This window comes from Leptinotarsa decemlineata, unplaced genomic scaffold, assembly GCF_025532065.1.
Source record: "Leptinotarsa decemlineata unplaced genomic scaffold, Ldec_3_MD MMD2_tig00003798_RagTag_RagTag, whole genome shotgun sequence".
In the NCBI taxonomy this organism is placed as follows: domain Eukaryota; kingdom Metazoa; phylum Arthropoda; class Insecta; order Coleoptera; family Chrysomelidae; genus Leptinotarsa; species Leptinotarsa decemlineata.
The window spans coordinates 217,596-244,112 of NW_027412596.1; the positions used below are offsets into that span (position 1 = coordinate 217,596).

The 26,517-nt window shown below is 34.4% G+C and overlaps 1 protein-coding gene and 1 long non-coding RNA gene across 3 annotated transcripts in view; one reads left to right on the forward strand and one right to left on the reverse strand.

Annotated features, from left to right (window-relative positions):
- The window catches only part of LOC141483653 (twitchin-like), a 437,930-nt gene that overhangs the window by 57,240 nt on the left and 354,173 nt on the right, over window positions 1-26,517 (forward strand). The window lies entirely within an intron of this gene.
- LOC141483654 (uncharacterized) overlaps window positions 7,668-26,517 on the reverse strand; it is a 50,581-nt gene continuing 31,731 nt past the window's right edge. For both annotated transcript variants that reach the window (XR_012466209.1, XR_012466206.1), the window contains exon 4: window positions 7,668-8,730. This is a non-coding gene — a long non-coding RNA (uncharacterized lncRNA). The remainder of the gene's footprint in view (window positions 8,731-26,517) is intronic.

The window sequence follows — 26,517 nt, forward strand, 5'->3', positions numbered from 1 at the left end:
AGCGGCTGTGATACGACTTCTGCGCTCTTTTAAACAGGAAAAAAACGTTTTTAAGAACATTCGAGAAACTATTTAATTTGGATGAACTTGCCGCAGCATTTGAAGATGAAAACTGACCAGTTCAAAGATTATTTGATAGTGGATTGCAAACTTTATCAACTGTTTATAATGCTCCAAAGTCTGTAGATACTATCGATCATCTACGTTATGCACAATATGTCAAGCTAACAAAGCTCAATAAACCTGTGCAGTTATCAAATATCCCACCAACAAGTGGAGCAGCTCACCAACATTTTATTCGTGTTTATTACCAAGTTCAAACTTGGTTGGGACATGATTTGGAACTCCAGGAATAGGGTAGGACAATGCGTAACGGATTGCTAGAACCTATCATGACCATTGTACCACCTGCTCCAGATTAATTACTCAATACGATATTCTCTAACTGCAAAAGTGATTGTGGTTCAAGATGTGGATGCAGGAAAGCGGGGTTGCAATGCTCTTTAGCTTGTGGTCAGTGTAATGGGCAAGCTTGTCTCAATGTTGTACCATATGAGATCGATGTTAACGAAGATAGGTCCTTTGATCCAGAAATCATGGAAGAATTGGAAACGAATCTGGGTGAAGATGACAATGGAGATGATAATGCCCTTGCATTTTTACAGCTGCGAGAAGACGACGACGATGAAGAAGAAAATTGAAATTAAAACTCATTATTCTTTTATTTATTTCATCTTTTTTTTTTAGTTTTGACGTTCGAAAATGCATCAAACGAGATTTTTTGATAGAAATATTACTTAAAATTTTATTTCTTCTCTATTCATTTTCGTTTATTGAAGAATAATTACTATAGATTAGATTTCAACTATAATGTAATACATATTTTTCCCTCTTCAAATTTATAACTACACGGGAAGGTAAGTGTTATTGAATAAATTGATACTTGAGTGAAAATAAATAATTGATGAAGAAAATATTCAAATATAATGTATTTGTTAATAAAAAATGAAAATTATTTATAATTATCTATTGAGTAATAATTTATAAGCCCATAATGAGCTGATTTCGATCGGGACAACCAGTTGATTTCGAATAATATTTAATCTGCCCTCGTGCTGCCCTCTATGTCAAAAACGATTCAACGTATGAAAAAATGTTTGAAACAAAAGTTGTGAAAAATTAAATTCTCTACAATATCGTTATTGAATACAATTAGCATAAAACAAGATATTGACAAAAAACCTGCAAAAATTCGGTTTTTTGACTTTTGACCCCCAATTTATGAAGTTGCGGCCGTCGAATCACATGTGAATTTTGAGAATCCTTTTATGATGCCAAAATACGAAGTTTCTACAAATTTACAGCTGGGTATGTCCACTTTCCTAGGCAAACCACCTAAAATGACTGGACTAATTAGTTTTTTGTACTGAAAGCTTTTTGAGACTCTAAATTTCCACCTTCATATAAAGAAATGTGAGGGAGGAAGGAAACAGTTCAGTCCAAAATGAACGAATATGTAGATCATGTATAAAAGTTAGTTTCAAATATAAAATTAGTCTCATTCCGAAACTTTGAAATACACCTCTGGAGAAAATAGTGTTCCATGCAAGTGGAACTTTATATTGATTTTCATGTAGATCATGTATGAAAGTTAGTATCAGATATAAAATTAGTCTCATTTGAAGTACATCTTTGGAGGAAATAGTGTTCCATGCAAGTGGAAGTTTATATTGATACTCTTCCATGTATAATCATGTGTGGTGTTCCCGAAAATGATATTTATTTAATATAATTCAATTTAATTTATTATAATCATATGGCAGTAGATGTTCCGAATGTACTTTTTATGTAATTTGATATGCATGTGACAGCAGGGACTTTTTCTTCCAATTTGTATCTGAAAGTAATTTCTATTCATCATCTACTCTTTTTGGTAAAGAGTTTATTTCGAACCAAGTTTCTCACAAAAAGATTTTTTCTCAACGATAATAAAAAGTATACATAATTCTCAACTTCAAAAATAGAGCATATAAAGAATGACATTGAAAAATATAACAACAAAAGAAAATTTCTTATACGGGAAAGGTATATCCACATTGGTAAAAATCATATACGGAAATAATTTTTAGAAGAGAGTAAGGTGAGTAAATAATGTAGCATCATCAAAATGAGTGAAATGAAATAGATCTGAAATATAAAACAATTTGTAAATACAATCTTTCAGTAATGATAAAGAATATTGATTCTCGAAGCAGAATACATTTTGAACAAGACGAAATATCCCATACCTTCAATGAACTGGAAAAGTTGTAGGAAATGAAAAAAATAGTATGAAATGAAATGAATAATGGTAGATGGTCAGTTCGAAGTGAAGCCATTATAAGATGATTTCATTTTTCAATTCCTTTTTTTTTTCTTCATTGTCAGCTAATTTTATTCTCTCTCTGGGGAGAGTGTATTTTTGTTCTGGTGTGGAAAAAATGTTTTCATCAGATTCATTCCATGTCAGAGTTTTCAATATTTCACCTCACAACCTCTGAAGTTAAAGTTACTTCACGCTCCAAGGACGTGTTCATTGCATGAGGAATCCAGTGACAACTCTTTTAATATTCTTGTCTACTTGTGCTCCCTGAATGATGCCCGTATGATATTACGTTACTGATCATGACAGCTCAATCTTACTTCTGTGTTCTTTTCAATTTGAGGTAATTATACTTTCATATGCACCGTAGGCATAGAGATTCATTTTGAATCCATTCAAAAGATTAATCTGATGACTTCAAACATTTGAAGTTGATTATTCAATTATTCAATTATTATATCTTTTTGTTGATCCCATTCGCATCATGAAATTGAACGTACGGAATGAACGAATCAAAGGGCTGCAACCTGCAACCAGAACCTGCCTGGAATGAAAATCTTCATATTCCAATCAGTTGATTGTGAATTGGTTCGAATAAAAATAATTCAATATCAGTACTCATCCATTTATTATATTGTTCATTGTTCTCTCACGGATCCGTATCAATTTTCAGAATATCTGGGAATCACACGTTGAAAGGTAATACTCCGTTAGTTCTTAGCTTAGACAAGTTTCAACTCTTGAAAGTTTTTGTTCGTAGGGGGCGACAGCTGGTTACCGGAAAAACATTTTTTTTACTAGTACAAAATGAATGTTTCAAGTAAACTTGAAAACTTGAAAATTTGAAAACATTTGAATGACAACAAACGAATTAAATATAGATCAACATTCATACTCTCCAAAACTTCTCATTGACTCTTTTTCGTCGAATCATTTCACATTTCTCATCAACGCTATAATAACTTGTTTCCCTTTCAGCAATTTTTGTCTAAGTGTAACTCACCCATATATAATTCTGAGCTGAGACCATACAATAGCCAAACAATTACTTCTTCGGGCGTGTCTTTACTAACTTCTGTAAAGCCCTGTCCGAAGAATGAGTCGGCGACGATCTGCAGTTCATCTTAGTTGGAATGACAAATGATAAATTGTATGATGGAGTGGACAGAATAGAAATTGATTGTTCTTCAATTCCTTCTTATTTAATATATATATTGTGACACAACTAGAAATACAAATCAATTCAAAGAACTAAGATTATTAAGAAAAAAGGAAAGAAGAAAAAAAAAAGGAAAGAAGAAAAAAAAAACATCAAAGATGCTGCTTCGTTCCCTCCTGTTCATAAAAGAGGACATATGCCTCATTGCTCACAATTGATTTTGGCGAAATTGGGAACACCTGTGAATCGTTGTATTCATGCCATGTGCCACTATATGGGTGTCTGCAATATGCTGTGTAATGTCCGTTGTAAGTAGTCCCACTGTGATTCGAAAGAGCATATATATTATAATGACAAGGAGCCATATTGTCTGCTGCATAACTGCTCATATCTAATCTATCTGAAGAAAAGTCAATGGAAACATTCAATTTGCCACTGAACCTTTCCGTCGGAGAGAATCTTTTCAAATGAATTACTAAAATACGGGGAAACTTATAGATTGATAAGGACTTTGTACATTTTCTCCTTCGCTTGCACCTCGAACACATTGGTTTTTCATCTCCATCCAGAGTTTCCTCTCTTGTGAAAGAATCCAAGCAATGTGACAAACTCACTTGGCCATACTTGGTCCCTTGGTCCCTTCCCATACCACTTTGTGGTATGGGAAGGGACCAGAAAGGATCAAAGATTACTGATGAGTGTCCACAGTGTGTGCACTTCATTCCTTCTGAATGTGGTTCTAACAATTCCAGTAATGATGAAGAAAATAATGACTATTCACTGCATAATATACACACAGATCTAGAAGACAATCACAATGATTTTGAAATCGGGTTATCGTGATGTTGAATCATCTGATGTATGGCATGCATATGACACAGTACAATTAGCGATTTTGGCTCATAAATATAAGAATCAAAATACGAGAGCGTGGGATAATTTCGTAACCAATATCCTATCCCCAGAGCAGTTTATCAGTGATGTTGGTTTACCCCCTCACATTAGAGATCGTGAGAACTCAAATTCCTAGAAAGCATTCAGTTTACTTTTTACTGACGAAATTCTGAATCACATTGACTTTCATACGGATATATATGCAGAGCAGCAATTTCAAATTACTCGAAAACTATGTGTCAAGACAAATAGTACAGAGATGAAAAATTTCCTATGAATGAACACGAGTGTTACACGAGTAATATTGCAATTACTGAATACTGAATAATGCCATCTTCGGTCTGCAGATACTTGAACAGCGAAATAAAATGCATCTTGGAAGAGAAGAAATATTCCTCTCAAACGGATCCGAGGATTGCATTTCATATGGCTTTCAGTGTGTGTGGGTGGACAAAAAATAGGAATTTGTCATTCGTCCCAGTTTTGTGAATATTGAAAGAGCACTTGATAGTCATATAACTCAAACTCATGTTTTGATGGGGCAGCTTAAATTCTAAAAATCAATTCTCATTACTGTTATCAGTTATTGCCATTAATTGAACTCATTTATTTTTACTATAAGAGAAAGTCATTTTCAGTCAAATAAATCAGAGTTTGTTATACCTTTCTGGGATTTTCACCTTTTATAATTCGTGAAAAATGAAAATTGAAACAAAGAAATTCATTCGGGTTTAGAAATAACAAACTCTTCAGTTCATTCCAATGAGTTACTGCCTAAATTCATATTTCTCTCAAAGAACAAAGTACTGTATCAGCGTATCGTGTTTGATAATTTTGTCTAGCAAAAAAAAATTGAAAAATCGTATAGACGATCGAGTGGAGTGGATCAAGATGGTAATGATTTCTGATGAACTACACGTCAAAGAACGAAGCTTAAAAATCAGCTCAAATTTTTTCATAAGGAGAGGAAATAATTAGGTTGTTTCAAACGTTTTGTCCATTTTTATCATTAGTCCGTGCTGATTTATATATTTTCTTGTAAACACAACATCAATTAAGTGTTGCCCATCTTTACACTTGGCTGCACCAATCAGACAATGGGACAAAAGCCCGAAACACGCCAATTTCTTGCGTGTTATGACCAATTATTATCTTCTTCATTTATATCAAGACACTGAATAAAATTCATATCTGTATGATTTTCTGGACCTGATATCAGGCAGGTAGCTATAGCTGCCTCCGTGGTGATTTATTTTATTGTTAACACAAGATCTATCAATCGTACCACGAATGTGTGGCTGGCTTCTGCTGATGGATCTGTGCATTTGTATTTCTTTATTTTGTTAACCAAGTGTTGCCTATCCTTACACTTAACTGCACCATACTGACAATAGGCCAAAAACCCGAAACACGTGTCTATTGATTCAGTCAGTGAACTGACTATATATAAATCTTCATACATTTGACAGAAAATGACGACACAACATAATATAACTGCTGGAAATCGAAGAAAAATAATAATTCGAAACAATAACTAGAACTCATCCACTGTTCACTCTGGATAACGGTACATTCTCTCAGTTTTGAGCATTTAGTTTCAGTGATCTGATTATGCCAAATCGGTAAGCAAAACGCATGTTTAAGGACAGTGCTACAATTCTGATGAAGCAATAGTGTTTTCATTAGATTTCTTCCACGCTTGGGGTTTCTATTCTACCGATCTAATTCAAATGAATAATTTTTTTACGTACTTTTACTCAATTCATCATCAATTACTTTTTGATGTTTGTGTCTTCCTATTTAGTGAATGTTTCTGATAATTATTGGGAAGTGTTTTGTGGTTTATCTCATTTGTTCATGATATTACGGGTTTTGTAGTATTTGATGCAATAAATGCTCACTCAGCCGTAAAACGTAAGCAAAAGAAATCAAATAATTCAATCAAAACTGACTCTAATGGTCCTTATGTAGGTTTTCGAATCATATTCCGCCAATAAACATCATAATTGAAATATACGAGTTGGAAAGTCACCCGTAGAGCAATATTATTCAATAACTCGATATCAATAACATGTGACTGACAAGTTTTACTCATTAATGTACGTCAATTCATCATCCAACATCATAAAAATGTTCAGACCACAAATGGCTCGTTCCTCCATTACCAATTGTGTTTTCTGCTTTCGAGATGCATTAGCCGTCTAGAAATAAATCAATGAGATGGCCACTTCAAAGATGAAAGCGAAGTATGTTCTATGAAATAATTGAAAACAATGCTTTCTGAAACAATACTTCTTGGTTTTCTCTTAATAGAGGGCGATGAAATCGTTATTTCTTTTACTATGATTTATAATAAACTTGCAGAATTCAGTTCTTAAGTCAAAGTTTTCTTTGTCATGTTATGGACAAGATATACTTAACAAAGATGGTATCTTACCTTTTCAATATTGAAGACTTCTCAAAATGCAAATCATTAGACATTGCCCCACTGTACAGTGTTAATTTTCAGCTGGAGAAATAAAAACAGATTTTGTGATTTCATCTTCAGATATTTATCACCTATCACCTAAATTAAAAAACAGCATCAGAACTGCATTATATCTCGATGCGCATTCCACCAACAAAGTTGACGTCATAAGGAGAGAAAGCATTGCTGGTGTTAGAGAGCAGAGCACGTTTTAAAATAATTCAACGCCGGAGGTTTCAGTTCCACTGTCAAAAGATTGCTGCACATAATTACGTCATTCCTTTCTCATGAATATTCTTTAATCTGGATTAACAATTACGATATACCTAAATTGGTAACGTTCAAACGTTCACTTGGATCATAATCAGCTACAGGTGATTATGAATATTGATGTATTTTGAATAGTTATCTATACATCAACAGATTTTAAACAACACCTTGACCACCCCTCATAACTCAGACATGTGATCAAATTTCAAAGACCACTTCCATTTTGTACATGCCAGAAACTTCACCACTTTTTGGGCAGCAGCTAAGGCCCATATATCTCTCAATGGCATAGGGGGTCGGGTGATATATCATATGAATATAGTATTATCTCTCTATCACTTCTGTGATTTTCTTTGAAATTGGTTCAGTCATTATCAAGATAATTGGATAATATATCTGAAAATAATTTGAACTTACTCTCTATTCTCTCTTGAAGAAAATCAATATAAAGAGACAATAATTGAATGGAAATCAACTGAATATTGACCTTCGTCACTTATCGTCAAGAAATAACCTTCCATACTTGAGTATCGGTTGAATGGAGTATGATAGAACTCCAGTAATATTCGTTACTACACCAAAGGTTCCAAATAGTGCATCACAATTACAAAAAAGAGTAATCAATGAATACCATACTTTCCTTTTGTGAGGACTATTTCAATTCAGATACAATGTTATATAATCTTGTTATACGAAGAAACGATTTTCAAAGGTACTTGAAAATAATATAGCAAAATCGAGCTATTCGGTTTCTATTTTTTCTACGGAATATAATAATGTTAAGTGAACTTCATCCATTATTTTCTAAGTACTCCAATCTTTTATATTATGTAGAGTATGAAATCTAGAATTTCGTTATTCTACTAAGATTTTGTATTCTGTATTCACATATTTCGGCCCCATAAAATTAATGAATGGTTATGTCTTCAATTTTTACCTCTTTGCTCTGACTATCCATATTTCCAAAGAGGCAAATAATGTAGTAGGTACCTGAAAAAAATCGGTTACCACGTCATTGCATCTACCTTTCGGAAATTATTCGTCTGAGTTTTGCTGAATCTTTTCCAAATCATTACACGTGATGTATAAATGAAACTCATTCAAATAAGTGCATCATTATCGATCGAAAATCCATTAAGTTCGATGAAAATCAACTTCATGGTTTTTATGTGAACAGGCAAGTAAGTGACAGGTGTCTCGTCATCCAGCACACTGTTACCAATAGAATGAATGTATTATACTTCATAGCACCAATTCGAAAACAAAAACCTCATTCAATATTATGACGTTGTGACTGATAATCAAGAAAACTAATACATTTGCCATTAGAACATTATGTCAAAATCAACAAAAAATTGTCCCCAGGCTTTATAAAAAACATGAGTGAGAAATCAGACGATACAACTGGTTGAGAAGTAAGTTTCCGTGTATAAATTTGGGTCGAACATAGAACGATGTATCAACAAATTCTTCAACAATTTCTGCTTTAACTGCAGGATATTGAACAGTATATCCCACTGAATATTACAGTGAAACTGTCATAACTATTCACTTTGGATCATCTGCTCCGTGAGAGATCTGAAAATTCAAAAGGAGAGACTTCGTTAATTCTTAGCAAGCATATACAAATAAGTACAACAAATGACTGATTAATTATCTATAAGTCCCTTATCTAATCATTCAAAGTAGTGCAAATATAATCATTGTCACTCACTTCCAACCATTTCATGTTAGTCTGAAGTGGAAAATATTGAGTCATATTGAAAATTCTTGCACAAAGTTCCTATATATATATATATATATATTGATGCATGGTGATTTGATAGTTAATCATGAGAAACTAGGTCCGTATTAGAAAATATTTTGTCTGAGAAATGGTAGACTGAAAAATTGATTCAGTGCCGATGGGGTGAAAGTGACACTGAATGTCACAGATGACAGCAATATATTCAGTTCGGAAACTGACTACTTTTTGGCGACAAAGCTTGTGAATACAGACACAATCAGTGTCTGTGGAAGCTTGTGGATGCAGACACTGATTGTGTCTGTATTCACAAGCTTACAAATTTTTCAAAGTTTCTACGAGTAGCAGAGACTACTTTTACTGTGTTAGTGTCGACAGTGAAGAAATCAAATTTGTGTTAATATAATATATATTACTTTTGTTAGCTTTTGTGTGTTATTTTTGTTAGGATGTATACGTTATTTCAATGAATACTTTTTTCAGAAATAAATGAATGCTTCGAATTATTTTTTGAGTGTGATTAATTTGTTAGTAATAGTATATTATGCAACGATCATGTAATGATGGTTATTAAGACACGAGCATTAACCGGGATACGAAACGAGCCGAAGGCGAGTTTTGTATGGTGTATGCGAGTGTATTAATAACCATTACATGAGAGTTGCATACGCCATTTTTTCTAAACCCGATAAATAATGAAAAACTATAAATATTATATTTGTATTGAACACATTTACAGTAATTAACTCATATTTTTTAAAAAAAACACAAACTTAATGGTATTATCATGGATATATGAAAACTATAAAAATTCTAATTATATTTATATTGAATATAACAACTGTAATTAATCTGATCTTTTAAAAATTTTGGAGTCGATGGTATTCCTTCTATATCGCTGTTTTCAGACATTTTGATAATATAGGTAGGTAATATGAAAACTGATTTTGACAAATAAAGCAATTAGTTACTTAGGTTAGAATCCAGGACAAACAAAGGAACAGGATTCTTGATTGAAAAATTATGGGTTTCTATTGGTTGATAATCTGTATCGTTATGAAAAATCTGTATCATAATGGATATCATTATGAAACGGATTATGGTCATATAAGTGTATTGTTAGAGTACGGGTGTAGAAAAAGTCTATTTATAATATTTTGTCGTCTATATATCACTCAATGGAACAAAATTTATATAACAGCACCTTCACGGATGTATTCGAAAGTTTATGGATACAGGTGGAGAGGTCTGGCTTATCAATCTAAATTTTTATGGCTGTTATCTTTTTTGAATGTCAATCGTAATGTTTGTTTGATGGTGATTGACAATGTTTCATGATGAATTTCACTAGTTCGGACTTCCATTGTCCAATATATAAAATGATTTGAAATCTCTGAAACAACTAAAAAAGAAGAATTAAAAATGAATAGCTGAAAATAACAATTATATTAAGCGAAAATAACCTGAAATGAAATGACAGTACAATGAAATACAATTAAAAATAGAACGATTGAACAAAGAATAAAGAAATAAAAATGAAAATAAAAATAAAAAGAGATTCCAAGTCACGTTAGTTCCCGACGTTTCGATTCTTAGTATCTACAATCGTCTTCGGGTGATAACTATTTATGGGTCGTTCGAGTACTTTCACTCATCCCCGCTTTCCATTTTTTCCGCTTCACTGGTTCAGTGGAAGATGACCGTTTGGCGGGAATTGGCCATTTTTCGCTTTATCATGGGGTTCCATATGTTGTGTATCTCTACGCTAGCTTGGCTGAATACGATGTTGGACAACATGTATGCGGCTTCCTTGAATTTTCTCCTGAACCAATTTTTCTCTCAATGTTTGATCTCAGCTTGGGACCACTCGATGTTGTGTTGATGGGTCCAAACATGGTCTGCTATTCCTGATTTGCTGGTTTCCCTTCGCTGTGTGTGTTTTTTGTGCTCGGCAATGCGAACATTCAATGGCCTCTTAGTTCCACCAATATAGGATTTTCCGCACTCACAGGGTATCCGGTAAATGCAATTCTTGGAATCGTAGTCCGCGTTTGGTGGCCTGGTTTTCGTGAGACTGCTACGGATACTGTTACCGGATCTGAAGCAGGCTCTGATGTTGTGCTTGGGACTAATTCTTCTCATCCTCTCCGATAACCCTCTGATGTAGGGAAGTGCAAGCACTGGTTGTGACGGCATCTCTTTCCTGCGAGGCTCCTCCTGTCTTTTAGCCAAGCACTGGAAAGCGGGGATAAGTGAAAGTACTCGAACGACCCATAAATAGTCATGTTTCGAAAGAATCAGTCCAGTCATCACCCGAAGACGATTTTAGATACTAACAATCGAAACGTCGTGAACTGACGTGATTTGGAATCTCTCAACTTTTTATTTTTATTTTCATTTTTATTTCTTTATTTTTTGTTCAATCGTTCTATTTTTACGTGTATTTTATTTCACTATCATTTCATTTAGGTTATTTTTGCTCAATATAATTGTTATTTTCAGTTATTCATTTTTAATTCTTCTTTTTTAGTTGTTTCAGAGATTTCAAATCATTTTATATATTAGACAATGGAAGTCCGAACTAGTGAAATTCATCAATCGTAATAATCATTTCACTTATTTCACGACAGGGACATGAAGTTCTATAAATCATTAACTCAATTACTACGAAGTCAGAACTTGCCATACCATACTGTAATATTCCACATATCAACACGCATCACAGTTTGACATTTTTCCGAAGAATTCGAGTGTTTACTTTTCTTGAATCATTCATTGAATTGATCTCGTATTCAGAAAACACTTCATTGTGATAATTTAACTAAACAGTTTTACAAAAATACAACACATATTTCGACATACATTGGCGAACATCTTTTAATAAACTTGATAATATCTAATTTGAACTCATACTGAGAATCATCAGAACATCGACTGACTTCAAAATCTTCGCATTTTTACCATAATGGTATTGTTTTGGGAAAGGAAGGTTTCAGCTTTCTGCTTCTCGATCTTGATATACAAAAATGTGGAAATCTTCCAAATAAAGGAAGGAATGGAGGAAAGTGATTTTCGTATAATTCAGCTGTTTCGAGAGGGCATTTTTCCAGTTTTTTTCCTGAAAGTTACTTCTTTGCATGATCTATACATCTTTTTATATAGTAATTTTTGAAATGATTCCTTTTTTTTTCTTTTGAAAAATTCTCATATTTGTTTTGTATCAATATGGAGAAGTAGAAAGCCAAAACCTTTCTTTTCCAAAAATTGATCTCTCCTGAAAACATTCTATTTCAATTTGAATTTTCTAAGAACTCTCATTTCTTCAGACGATAGATTGTATTGGATATTGAGAAACGTACATCGTACTTAGGCAAATATATGTGATTTATTGTAATAATAATGTCAAACGGATTGCATAGAGGAACACCCTCATTTCCTGAAAATATATGACACAAAACTCAAGAAATCAATTCGGTAATAATAAACCTAGGATTGCCCATTCTTGAGAATTACCATTTTACAATTTTTCTCGTATTAGATGATTGCAGAATATGAAATCATATGGATAGAACAAAAATCTCAATATTATTTTGAACAAATAAGCGATTACTTCTCATGTGGTCATTTCTTATTATTTACAATATTTTTGGATAGTTCAATGACTGAGAGCGAGAAAGAGGGAGAGAGAAAGAGTCAGAGAGAGCCTTATTACATGTCATATAATTCATGTACTCTGTACACCATATGGCTCATTCAGGATAGAAAATCATTCAGAGCTTTTTGGATAAGAGATCTGAAAATTTATGATCATACAATATATCAATAATGATATTTCACAAAATAATTTTTGTATCAATTCCCTTAACAACCCATGATTCCCAGGATAGAACTTCCAATAATTGTTCAAAATTATGATACTTTCACGAATTCTCTCGTGAAAGGAATGGTAAAAATGGGTTTTTACAAAATTTTTTTCTTTTCAAATTTCATATAATTATTTATATGAATTTCACTAATGTACTCAACGCTATTTTGAAAGCAAGACAATTCAATCATATCCTGCTTGAGGAAATATAGCGAAACACGTATGGCAGTTTTGTAAACCTCCTATTATAGTTATAGTCAAAATGAATCTGATCAGTGCGTTCCGAGTGAGATTTATATTCTGGGACAATAAGTGATCATTACTTCGTTTCATCTGATCTTCGCTAGAAATTACAAGTTGAAAGACAAAACCTAATACCTAGTTGCTCAAGTTTCGACTTTTGAGGGTTTTTATCCAATTTTTTCATCAACTTTTTGAAATCTTTGTCACAGAATGAAACTGTATTTAGAAGCATGATTTCAACTGTATATCATAGTCAGTTCTTAGAGAAGGAGTTTGTTGGATCAATTTCATTTTCAATTCGTAATTATGAATAATTCAGTTCATCAGGAACGTTTCAAACATTTTTGAGGATTACCTCATTCAGAGTTTTATCTGATGCGAGAATTTTTTTGATGTCTCTTAGGTACTAAACCATCAACAAATACACAAAACTACATTGTCTGTAATTTTGCTGATACTGAATAAACTCTCGTTGAAACCCCAGACAGCGGCGGTTATTTATTTTGCGTGTTCCATTCGTGTGGATTTTCCGAGAGGTAAGTGCTCTGCAAATATCAGAAAGTGTGAAATTTCAATAGATGTTTGAGAAGATGAATGCCTTACCCATGATGATGTTTGAATTGTGTGGAAATTGGACAGTTCTAAGAGCGATAGAGCAATGTGAAACATTTAAGAAAATTGGCGCCAAAAATTGAAGTTATCTATATTATTCAATTTTTGGAATTTCCTCCGGATAGTTTAGAAATTCATAGATTTTTGATAGAATGAAGTTATATACCTACTCTTATAAACAAAAGAAAGTGACTCAATGGTAGAACACATTTTGACAAAGAAGTTTCTATGCACATGTTCTTGAATGTAAAAGTGGGAAACCTTGCACACGAATATGATATTAAAGCTCGTCGCAAAATTTACTCATTTTATTGAACAACATATAGGATGAGGTACCATAAACGAAACAGATCGCATATCTTCAAAACAAATGTTTTCTGAAAAAAAAGGAAAAACACGTCGATTTTTAATCCAAGAGGGACATCTTTTTATCATAACCCCAACTGTCATACCTCTTTTCCCCACCCCTCGATCAGTATCAGAGAAAGTGGTGAGTGTGACGCATTATTGAAAAGGTAATTTCCTAAGGAATTCGGCCATGTCAAAATTCGCTACTTAACTTTCTACTTTAGCGCCCTTTTGTGGGAAAAAAACTGTTACGTATTCCAAATTATGCTACTTCATTCGCAAGGTAATTTGACAGAAATTTGGTGACAATGCATTGGGGAGTTTTTCTGATGGAAGAAACAAAATGGCAGCTCCACAATGGCGGACAAGATTTGCAATTATGATCCGATTTGATTCAAAATTGATAAGTGATGGTTTTTATGATCGAAAAACATGATTTGTTTGTCAATGCAAAAAAACAATATGGTGACTCCAAGATGTCGGACGAAATTTGTAATCATGGTCCAATTCGAATCAAAATTACCATGTGGGGATTTTTAGTGTCAAAAATTATGATTTTTTTTGTCGATGCACAAAACAAGATGGCGAGCGAAATTTGTATTTATAGTTCGATTCGACCCGGTATCGAAAACGAATTCTTCAAAACATATGTGTTGTGACAATAATGTAAAAACATATCGATTTTAAATCCAAGGGGGACATTTTCCTGTTGTAACTTCAACTGTCATACCTCTCTCTCCACCCATTGGTCACTCATACAATTGGAATAGGGAAAGTACTAAGTGTAACACTGCATTGAAAAATGTATTGCTTAAGGAATTAAGACATGGTATTCGCTACTTGACTTTTCATTTTGTCCCCCTATTGCGGGAAAAACAACTGATTTGTATTCCAACTAATGATATTGTATTTGAAAAATAATGTGAAACATTTACGAGCAAAGAAGAAAAATTGAAAAAACTATTTTTTCGTGAGCTTGAAAATTGTGCATAAATTTCATTCAGATCAATCCATATTTCATTAATTCACAGTAGATGTTTGAAGTGTTCTCCATTCACTGCCATACGTGAGTATAAGTCCGTCTCGAAGCGTTGTCTGATATTTTAGATCATGTCTGGGGTTATTTGACGTAAATCTTCCAACTAACATGGCTGAGTGGAGGATATTTCTCTTTTTAAATGTTTCCTCCACAAAAATTATTCTAAGGGGGATGCAGGATAAATTGGGAGATCATCGGAGATGGGTATTCAGTGCATTCCTTTTTTTCAATCCAGTGCCTATGAAATCTTCCATTCAGGTACTGACAAACCGCTACAGCAAAATATGAAGAAGCTCCGTCCTATTGGAATATTGAGTGATGCTCAAGGTATCGGTTATCGTTTTCTATTATGTCCGTTAACGTTGGATCAATTGCATCTTCGAGTAATTCCAAATATATCTCCCCAGTTAGATCACCTGGTAGAAAAACTTGATCAATAATACGATCGCCAAATATTCCAGCCCAAAAGTTTCCAATTTTGAATCGAATTCATACCCTGAAAATACCCATTCAATAATTTTGATTCGAATCGGACCATAATTGCAAATCTTGTTTGCTACTGTGAAGCTACCATTTTGTTTTTTCCCTTAGAAAAATTCCTTAATGCATTTTCACCAAATTTATGTCAAAATTGCTTGCAAATGAAGTATCATAATTTGGAATACGGAACAGGTTATGATAAAAAGATGTTTCCCTTGGATGAGAAATAGACGTCATTTTGCAGTTTTTCAGGAAACATGTGTTTTGAAGATATTCAGTCTGTTTCGTTTTCGGTACCCCACCCTGTATAATGTTTTCCTTAGAATGTCAAGGTCAAGGAACATATTGCATTCTTGATCTACAAACAAATTCAGTATTGAACTTCGATATCACCTGAATACACTATAATGACTCGATGGGTTTGATTCAATATGAAGATATTTTCTTCATGTTTTTGATAATCCATGTTTATTTTTTTTTATGAGATCGCTGAACATATCAACTACTTCCAAACATAAGTTGAACATCCGGTACGGATCTGCTACCAGCGATTTATTCCGAGGATATGAAAAGACTATGGTCAAGCTTACCAGTTTCTCATGCAGAGCATGAGAGATCAACATGACCCCCAAATATTTTCTATTGAAAGTGCCACTACAAGGAGAAACTTCATCTTTCGTGGGATTCGAGGCATTTTCTCAAGTTACTAGAGGCAATCGAAGTCACGGAGCAATATCAATTTTTCAGTTCCAACGTGGAAAGATTTTACATCAACGTTCACTTCGAATGGTACAGAGGATCGAAGACGTGGAACAGAAAGATATAACGAACTTACCTAGAACGTCGTGTACGGAACTACTATTTTAAACTGAAGAAAGAATTATTCACGCAAGATGTGGAACTGCCAAGGGGATTGCTATTTCCACCAATTATAGCCAACATTGTAGCGTTTATAAAAACCTACTGTACTTTTCATTTAATTTTCATTTCACCGGAGGTAATCCTAATTGATTTTAAAGAAAGTTTCTGAGGAGTAGGCAATCCAATTTACACCTTTTGCCTCGCTAAGATTTTCACTTCTCATTACACATATGGTATTTAGTTTCTGGTACAGATTGATAAGTTTTTTTCCAATAGGACCAATTCATTCGAATCCCTTCGAGGTAGATTTTCTATTTCCGTTAAACCGAAAGTCAGGAATGAGATGTTGCCAAAATTATTTGGGTGAATTCCTCAGAATAGACTTGCGCTGTAGGTGATTCTTGATTATGAGAACGGCAAGGAGTGGTGTTATTTTTTGGAAAGGAGTGATGAACGAGAATCTCGAGAGGGGATTTGTTGAGTGGTGAGCCGTGTGGTCCATTTTCAAGAACTAGAACGATATCGTTTCGGATATATTTTCATGTATAAATTTTGAGAGTTCCATAAAAGGTTGCACTTCCTGAGGATTCTACTGAGTCACAACCACTTTTCCAGAACGAGCGACGCCATTTCCTTGAAGACGTTATTCGTGATTTTATTGGTTAACGGAACCCTTCATTTAAGAAGGTATGAAAATTCATTTCGAACCTTTCAATTGCGTATGAGATTCACCTTTTAGTGAATCGAACTTTTGAATGAATTTCCATTATGGAAATTGTTTTTTAGGGTTTTAGTATTGGTGACTTTTTACAATAGTTTTTCTGCTGAAGAGCCTCTACAGAATTTGTTTGGAATCATTAAAGAGGGAAAAACAAGGACTTCTATCTCTGGTTGCCTTACGGAATAGATTTTCAGTTAATATACCGAATGGTGGGTTTTTCATTCGTCCAGTCCGATAAATGTTATTGTCTACGTCCACAAGATAGTCTAAGTTCATATTAATTATTAGAAGAGTACGTGCTCCAAGTCTGTCCCGTTCCTGGTCGAAGAAAACTGCAGCTACAGCTCGACGAGAAACTGACAGGCAAATATTACTTACATTTGAGTCATTTTTTCGAAAATCACAACTTTTTGCTTCCGAAATACTGTTTTATTAACATGATACAATTATTGAATTTTGAGTTAATCCATTCATAATGTAAACCTGAACTGAGTATACTCTGGTGAGGTAATTTTAATACCATTCCTAATAGTTATTTTATGACAGGAATCTTATAAGTAATAATTTTCCTGATATTTTTACCTGGACTATCCTTAGGTAAATGAAAGCGTACTACGATCATTATTGGATTATTACAATTTGTTTTACACATGATTAAATGGCAAATTTGGAGTACATTCAGATTTTGATTTCTACCCGTATTCAATTTACCAGCCAATATTTTGTGAATGTCAAGTACGTTCAGAATATCTGATTTTTATAGTTTCATTTCATTGCCGTGGTTTAAAGAACTAAATTTGATTAGATTTGGTTTCACAGTCGACCAGATCATGTATCCATTCATTTTATTGACTGTGTGGCGCTCAACTTAAATCTTTATAAAACAAAATATTCAATTGCTGAAATTTCATGATACAGAAAAGTTTCTTTGAACGAAATCCATAGTGCATACCGACGAAGAGCTGCCCTACGCATTGTGCCTATCTTTCGAGTAAATCTATTATAAGTTTTGTATTACATGAAAGATAGGGTCACATAAATGGCGCACGAACGTGGGGCACCGAAAATGTAATCAAACCGAAATTTCAGTAATTTATTTCTTTGAACATTCATTCATTCATTTCATTTCTTGATATTTTTTTAATTGAATTTCTCACAAAATATCCACTGGCTGAGTTGAATGACTGTAGAAATAAAATCTCTAGTACATAAATCATTTGAAAGTAAGAATTCACAGAGTCGTTCATACTTTTATCGAAGAAAGGAATTCATGTTTTTTGGTGAGTGATATGGAATAGTGGGCGACCTTGAATTTAATCCTGTTCTTGTGACATATTTTGGAGCGAAATTTCTAAGCTGTATTGTTTAAGTTTCATTGTTTATTTACCGCCTCTGACCTTCTTCATTTCTTGATTACACACCGTTGCCAGATTGAATTATTATCGCATTTCTGAATCAAAATAATATTTTTCGGTTTCGCAGCTAGAAAATCATAATGGAACAATCCTTTTGCGCAGTGAACTTACTTCTGAGTGAGCTAAACTATGAACTGAGAATTCGAGGTATTGTGACAGATAGGAAACAAGACGATAAGAGAAAAACTTTGGCAAAATTGTTATCAAAAGAACGACAAAAAGATTTTGATGTTCAATTGCTCTCTGACCCTTTTTATGATTTTAATGTGGAACAAAATGAAATTAATACAACTCTCAACCATTACATAACTCAACTGTAGCTAATAATTTGAATTCTGCATCAGCTCAGATAGGGAATAATGTTCATAATTCAACTAGTTCATCGAGGTCAATTCCGGTTTACAAATTGGGTATTCATTTTGACGGGGAGCCAAAGAACCTTCTAAATTTTATAGAAAAAGTTGAAGAAATGGCACAAGCGCGCCATTTTACCAAAACTGAATTATTTGAATCAGCTTCAGATCTTTTTGCGGGAAAAGCCACTTACTGTTTTCGTCAAATTAAACCTTCAGTTTCTGACTGGGACTCATTAGTTGCGAGATTGAAAAAAGACTTTTTGGTTTCCGATTTTGATGACGAAATCTGGAACCAGATAAAGGCTAGGAAGCAAGGTAGAACTGAACCAGTAGTAATTTTCATTGCCTGTATGGAAACATTGTTTTCGAGACTCAGTAGACCTGCATCGGAAATTTCTAAAATAAAATACATGAAATTGGGTTTGCAAGCCGAGTATCAAAAAAGACTCGCACTAAGTGACATTGATAGTGTCTCTACCATGAGTACCCTTTGTAAAAGATTAGAAGAGGCAGATATTTTGAGTTTAGCTTCATCTTCTAAGTCAGTGTCGAGTCTGATTGACCCTGAATTGGCATATATCGCAAATAGCACACCTTTCAGGGAAAGTTCTGATAGTAGGCCCAGAAAAAATAAACACAATTCTTATAACAGACAGAAAAATGTTAAAAATAATGTTACTTCTAGTATAGAGGTCGAACTGACAAATAAAGTAATATCTTGCTGGAGGTGTGGTTTAGCAAATCATACGTTTAGAAATTGCAAATCCGGTAATAGAAATAAATTTTGTTTCAAGTGTGGTACGGTGGATGTAACGATTAAGGATTGCCCAAAGTGCAACTCAAAAAACTAATCAAGGGGGATGGGCGCTGTGGCTCAACCAGACCTCAAAATAATTTCCGAGCCAAAAAATATTTTATTGCAAGTTCCAATAATATTTTTTCAAAAGGAGATTGGGAAGATTGGAAGAAACTTGTCAGAGATTTTTATAAGGCGGATGTGCTGCCATGTCCAAAAAAAGTTGAATCTGTCTTTCTTCAAAAACCACGGGACAATAGGCCCTACATTTCTGTAGATATTTTAGGTAAAGTAGCAACTGGTTTGTTGGATAGTGGGGCCAATGTTACCGTTGGGGGACAGAATGCAATTGATTTTGTTGAATCTCTGAAACTCACAATCTCTCCAAGTGTCCATAAAAACATTTGTACAGTAGATGGAACAGAACGTTCGATAAAGGGTATTGTAGATTTGCCAATACGCATAAACGAAACAATACAGGTAATTCCTACGTTAATCGTTCCTTCCGTACCACAGTCTTTCATTTTTGGTAGCGATTTTTGCAAAAAATTCAAAGTTAAGATTGATTTCAGAAACAATACGTGGGATGTCTATAGTGATGTTACCGCGAGTCAGATATTGACCAGCTCTGACTTTGTTGATTCTGCTAATGCTTTCAATGTACTATTCTTACATAATTTGAACCAAAAGCAAACACAACAAATGAAAAAAATTATTAATTCTTTTCAAGAAGTGTCTAGTGAGACTCGTCTTGGACGAACTCACAAAATGACACTAACTATCGATACCGGAAATGCAAAACCATTCAAAGAACGCCAATACCAAATGTCACCTTTCATATTGGAAATCATGAATAGTGAGCTTGACGACATGTTGAAACTAGGTGTTGTTGAACCTTCACATAGTCCCTGGAATAGTCCGGTACTTCTCGTGAAGAAATCTTCTGGCGAATATCGATTCTGTTTCGATGGACGCAAGTTAAACGAGATCACAAAGCATGACAGTTATCCTTTACCGCGAATTGACAGGATTTTGAACATGCTTCGCGACGCAAAATTCATTTCGACCATTGACTTAAGAAAAGCTTTCTGGCAAATTCCATTAGACGAGACGTCTAAGGAAAAGACTGCTTTCAGTGTACCCGGACGCGGATTATTTCACTTCACTTGTACTCCATACGGATTAGTTAATGCCGCGCAAGCCCAACAACGTTTAGTAGATGCTCTTTTCGGACCAAAATTTGAACCACAAATTTTCACATACTTGGACGATATGATTATTACCTCTTCCACATTTGATGAGCACTGTTCACTCCTGACTAAAGTCAAAGATATTTTAAAAGATGCGAACCTCACAGTAAATTTGAAGAAGTGCGAATTCTTCAAAACGTCTCTCAAATATTTGGGTTATATCGTAGACAGCCAAGGACTCCGTACTGACCCGGAAAAGGTGTCAGTTATGATCAACTACCCGCGTCCAACAACTAGCACGGAAATTAAAAGATTCATTGGGCTATGTTCTTGGTATCGTCGATTTATCGATAATTTTTCTACTCTTATGGCACCCATAAGTAGTCTGTTGAAAGGACAAAAGAAAAAACAACCTATTGATTGGACACCTGAAGCTGAATCAGCTTTCGTTAAGATAAAAAATGCTTTGGTTTCAGCACCCATTTTATTTTCACCAGATTTCTCCAAACCCTTCACAATTCAGTGCGACGCTAGCGATGTCGGTGTAGGTGGAGTGTTAACCCAAGAAGTAGGTGGCAAAGACAGAGTTATTGCTTACGCTTCACGTTCGCTATCAAGAGCAGAACGCAACTATTCCGTGACGGAGCGTGAACTTTTGAGTTTAATTTTTCTATTGAAGAAGTTTCGTCCTTACGTGGAGGGAACCATCTTCAAAGTTATTACTGACCATAGTAGTCTTTTATGGATAAATCGTATGAAAGATCCATGTGGTAGATTGGCAAGGTGGTCAGTTAAACTGAGACAACATAATTTTGAAATTATCCACCGCAAAGGTGCTTTGAATGTTGTCCCAGATTTCTTGTCCCGAATGACCCATGAAAAACCCTCTGGCGACATTTCAGAACTGAATTTCATCACAATGTCTCCACTAGAAAGTGATCGTTGGTATCTTTCTTTGAAAGAGAAGATACTCCAGAATCCTAATTTATATACTCACTGGAAAGTGGAAGAAAACTCAATTTTCAAGTTTATTCCGTCCAGACTACCAATAGAATCTGACGAACGGGAATGGAAGTTAGTTATTCCTAAATCACTACGCTCGTCGGTTATGAAAGATGCACATGATCCCCCTTCCAGCGGTCATTTTGGTTATTTTAAAACGTTAACTCGAGTACGAATTCAATATTACTGGCCTAAAATGGCTCATGATATATTGAAATACGTAAGATCTTGTAAGGTTTGCCAATCACAAAAATTTCCGAATAATTCTCAGATGGGACTGATGGGCGGAGAGAAATCGGTAAAGTTTCCATTTCAGACTATCGCCGTTGATTTAATGGGACCGTTTCCAAGATCTACGAAAGGTTTTACATTCTTGCTAGTGGTGGGTGATTTCTTCACGAAGTACACTTTGCTGTGTCCGTTACGTAATGCGAAAGCCTCTAACATCGTCAGATATTTAGAAGAACAAGTTTTCTTAGTGTACGGGGTTCCACAGATTATTATCTGTGATAATGGAAAACAATTCGCTGGAAAGGATTTTAAAAAATTAGCAGACTCCTACAAAGTACAAAAAATATGGTTTACGCCTCTCTACTCCCCACAGTGTAATTTCGTAGAACGCAACAACAAAACCGTAGGGCAAGTAATTCGTAGTTATGTAACAGATAACAAGGATTGGGATCTCCAACTTCCTAACATTCAATATGCCATCAACACTTCTGTTCATGAAGTTCATAATTACGCCCCCGCTTTCCTTAATTTTGCAAGACATATACCTATTTCTGGAAATTATTACGGTTACATCTCTGATACGTCTTTTTACGATTTATGTCCTAGGGACAGAAATAAATTCGTTGATCAAATGTCAGACCTTGCAGTTATTCACAAAGAAGTTTGCGAAAAACTCCATAAGGCTTATTTGAAAAACGTAAAATCATATAATTTAAGGAAAAGAGATTTTTCGTTCAATGTAGGTGATAAAGTTTGGAGAAGAAATAAAGTATTGTCAGAAGCGTCTTCGAAATTCATGGCAAAATTGGCTCCAAAGTATGTCTTGGGTATAGTTAAGAAAAAAGTTTCCCGTTCGGTCTATAATTTGGATAATGTAGATGGTTCAAATGCTGGAGATTGGCATATTAAGGATATGAAACTTTATTTTGGTTCTAACTCCGAAGTATCAGTAGGGTAATATTTTGTTAGTGATCTCCTATTTCAACCTATGTTGGATTTGTTAGGTTTTCTACAGATATTACCATCATCATTCTTGATGAAGGAACTTATTGCACGAGGTTCCTGATTCTGAGAGTACTATCAGTTGTTGTTTCTGATTAGTTTTTATGTCTTCTTGATATAATCGTTTTCTTGAAGAAAATTGTATCTAGTTTTTGTATAGTCAATTCAAGTTGAGGCAGACATATTTGATTGTGACTTTTTCCCGACTTATGACAAATCCTGATTTAGACTTGCCGATATCAGTTATCCTCACAGGATGTGTGGTACGCAGAGCTACCGTAGCCGATACTTCAATGAATTGTACTCCGTGTTGTATAAAATATCCCTTTGGTGGTCTATTTTATTTTTTGGGGAGAGGGGTTGTGTAGCGTTTATAAAAACCTACTGTACTTTTCATTTAATTTTCATTTCACCGAGGTAATCCTAATTGATTTTAAAGAAAGTTTCTGAGGAGTAGGCAATCCAATTTACACCTTTCGCCTCGCTAAGATTTTCACTTCTCATTACACATATGGTATTTAGTTTCTGGTACAGATTGATAAGTTTTTTTCCAATAGGACCGATTCATTCGGATCCCTTCGAGGTAGATTTTCTATTTCCGTTAAACCGAAAGTCAGGAATGTGATGTTGCCAAAATTATTTGGGTGAATTCCTCAGAATAGACTTGCGCTGTAGGTGATTCTTGATTAAGAGAACGGCAAGGAGTGGTGTTATTTTTTGGAAAGGAGTGATGAACGAGAAACTCGAGAGGGAATTTGTTGAGTGGTGAGCCGTGTGGTCCATTTTCAAGAACTAGAACGATATCGTTTCGGATATAGTTTCATGTATAAATTTTGAGAGTTCCATAAAAGGTTGCACTTCCTGAGGATTCTACTGGGTCACAACCACTTTTCCAGAACGAGCGACGCCATTTCCTTGAAGACGTTATTCGTGATTTTATTGGTTAACGGAACCCTTCATTTAAGAAGGTATGAAAATTCATTTCGAACCTTTCAATTGCGTATGAGATTCACCTTTTAGTGAATCGAACTTTTGAATGAATTTCCATTATGGAAATTGTTTTTTAGGGTTTTAGTATTGGAGACTTTTTACAATAGTTTTTCTGCTGAAGAGCCTCTACAGAATTTGTTTGGAATCATTAAAGAGGGAAAAACAAGGACTTCTATCTCTGGTTGCCTTACGGAATAGATTTTCAGTTAATATACCGAATGGTGGGTTTTTCATTCGTCCAGTCCGATAAATGTTATTGTCTACGTCCACAAGATAGTCTAAGTCCATATTAATTATTAGAAGAGTACGTGCTCCAAGTCTGTCCCGTTCCTGGTCGAAGAAAACTGCAGCTACAGCTCGACGAGAAACTGACAGGCAAATATTATTTACATTTGAGTCATTTTTTCGAAAATCACAACTTTTTGCTTCCGAAATACTGTTTTATTAACATGATACAATTATTGAATTTTGAGTTGATCCATTCATAATGTAAACCTGAACTGAGTACACTCTGGTGAGGTAATTTTAATACCATTCCTAATAGTTATTTTATGACAGGAATCTTATAAGTGATAATTTTCCTGATATTTTTACCTGGACTATCCTTAGGTAAATGAAAGCGTACTACGATCATTATTGGATTATTACAATTTGTTTTACACATGATTAAATGGCAAATTTGGAGTACATTCAGATTTTGATTTCTACCCGTATTCAATTTACCAGCCAATATTTTGTGAATGTCAAGTACCTTCAGAATATCTGATTTTTATAGTTTCATTTCATTGCCGTGGTTTAAAGAACTAAATTTGATTAGATTTGGTTTCACAGTCGACCAGATCATGTATCCATTCATTTTATTGACTGTGTGGCGCTCAACTTAAATCTTTATAAAACAAAATATTCAATTGCTGAAATTTCATGATATAGAAAAGTTTCTTTGAACGAAATCCATAGTGCATACCGACGAAGAGCTGCCGTACGCATTGTGCCTATCTTTCGAGTAAATCTATTATAAGTTTTGTATTACATGAAAGATAGGGTCACAACATATACATGGAATGGTTTGAAACTCTGACCATTGAAAAAGCCCCCGAGTCTGGTTGAGATATGTTGATGACACGTTCATAGTATGGAACCATGGGAATACAGAACTAGACACCTTTTTAGAGCACATCAAAAGCGTAAAAGCTTCCACCACGTTCAAAAAGGAGAAAGGAATCAACAGAAAATTACTATTCTTAGATGTATCTGAATCTGAATCATGAATTCAACCTCCATCAATCTACCAAAAGAATAAATTATCAAGACTCTAGTGGATGGTGCTTTCTGGCTATGTTATACGAAAAACGGTCTCGAGAAGGAACTAGGTATCAATAAAAATTATCTTCAATGGAATGGTCACCACAAAGTGATGATGGAACGGATTTCGGGTAGAAGACATCAAGAGCTTCACAAGGAGGAGAAGTCTTTACAACCAGTGGGAAACGGACAGTTAGGAGAAACCAGCAATAGCAGAGCATGATTGGATTCATCAACACTACATCAAGTAGTTTCAAACTGAGATCATCCACAGGGGGAAATACTGGTTCGAAAGAAAGTTATATATGTTGTCTAACGACGCATTCAGCCAAACTAGCGTTGAAGTACGCAACATATGGAAACCTTCAATCAAGCGAAAAAACGGTCAACTTCCATTAAACTACTGTAGCGGAGAGAGGATAGAGGGCAAATAGTTTTATCTCGAAGGAATAGTCCAGTAACCACCCGAGGACGATTGTGGATACTTACAATCGAAAAGTCGGGAAGTGAGTTGATTTAAAATCTTATCAATATTTATTTCATTTTTACTTGTTCAATTTCAAATTCCTTGCTTAATTTCATTTTATTATATAGGTTGGTTCTTTCAGAGATTTCAAATCATATACAGCGTGACTCACGGTCGATGGTAGGTTAGACGTTTCTGGAAAACGCAAAGCATGATTTTTCTGAAATTTTCACCTCTCATATTTCCTTACCTGGTCTATCGATCTAAAATATTTTCAGCATTGCGGCGTTGCCACTTCTATCAAAAAGTCCTAGCAATTATATTTTTTTAAATGGAACACCCCGTATATCAATACATTTTTGGAATCGCTATAGTATTTTAATACTTTTTTGTTGATAATGTTCTATACGTATCTCTATCTGTTTTCGAGATAAAAAATAAATTGTGCTAAATATGGTCCAAATTGAGTACATCAGTACTCTCAATTCATGAAAAGTTGATATTTCAATGATAGTTTGGAGAAACTCGAAATATTCAAATAACAGCAAGAAATCGACTCCATATCATACAGGGCGTGCTAAAATTTGAATAATTTCCATAGTGCATAAAAGTAGTCGAAAGTTCATTTTTTCAAATGAAACCCTCTGTATATTACTCGATAAATTGAAAGGTGGTGAAAAATGCTTCAAGAGGATATACATG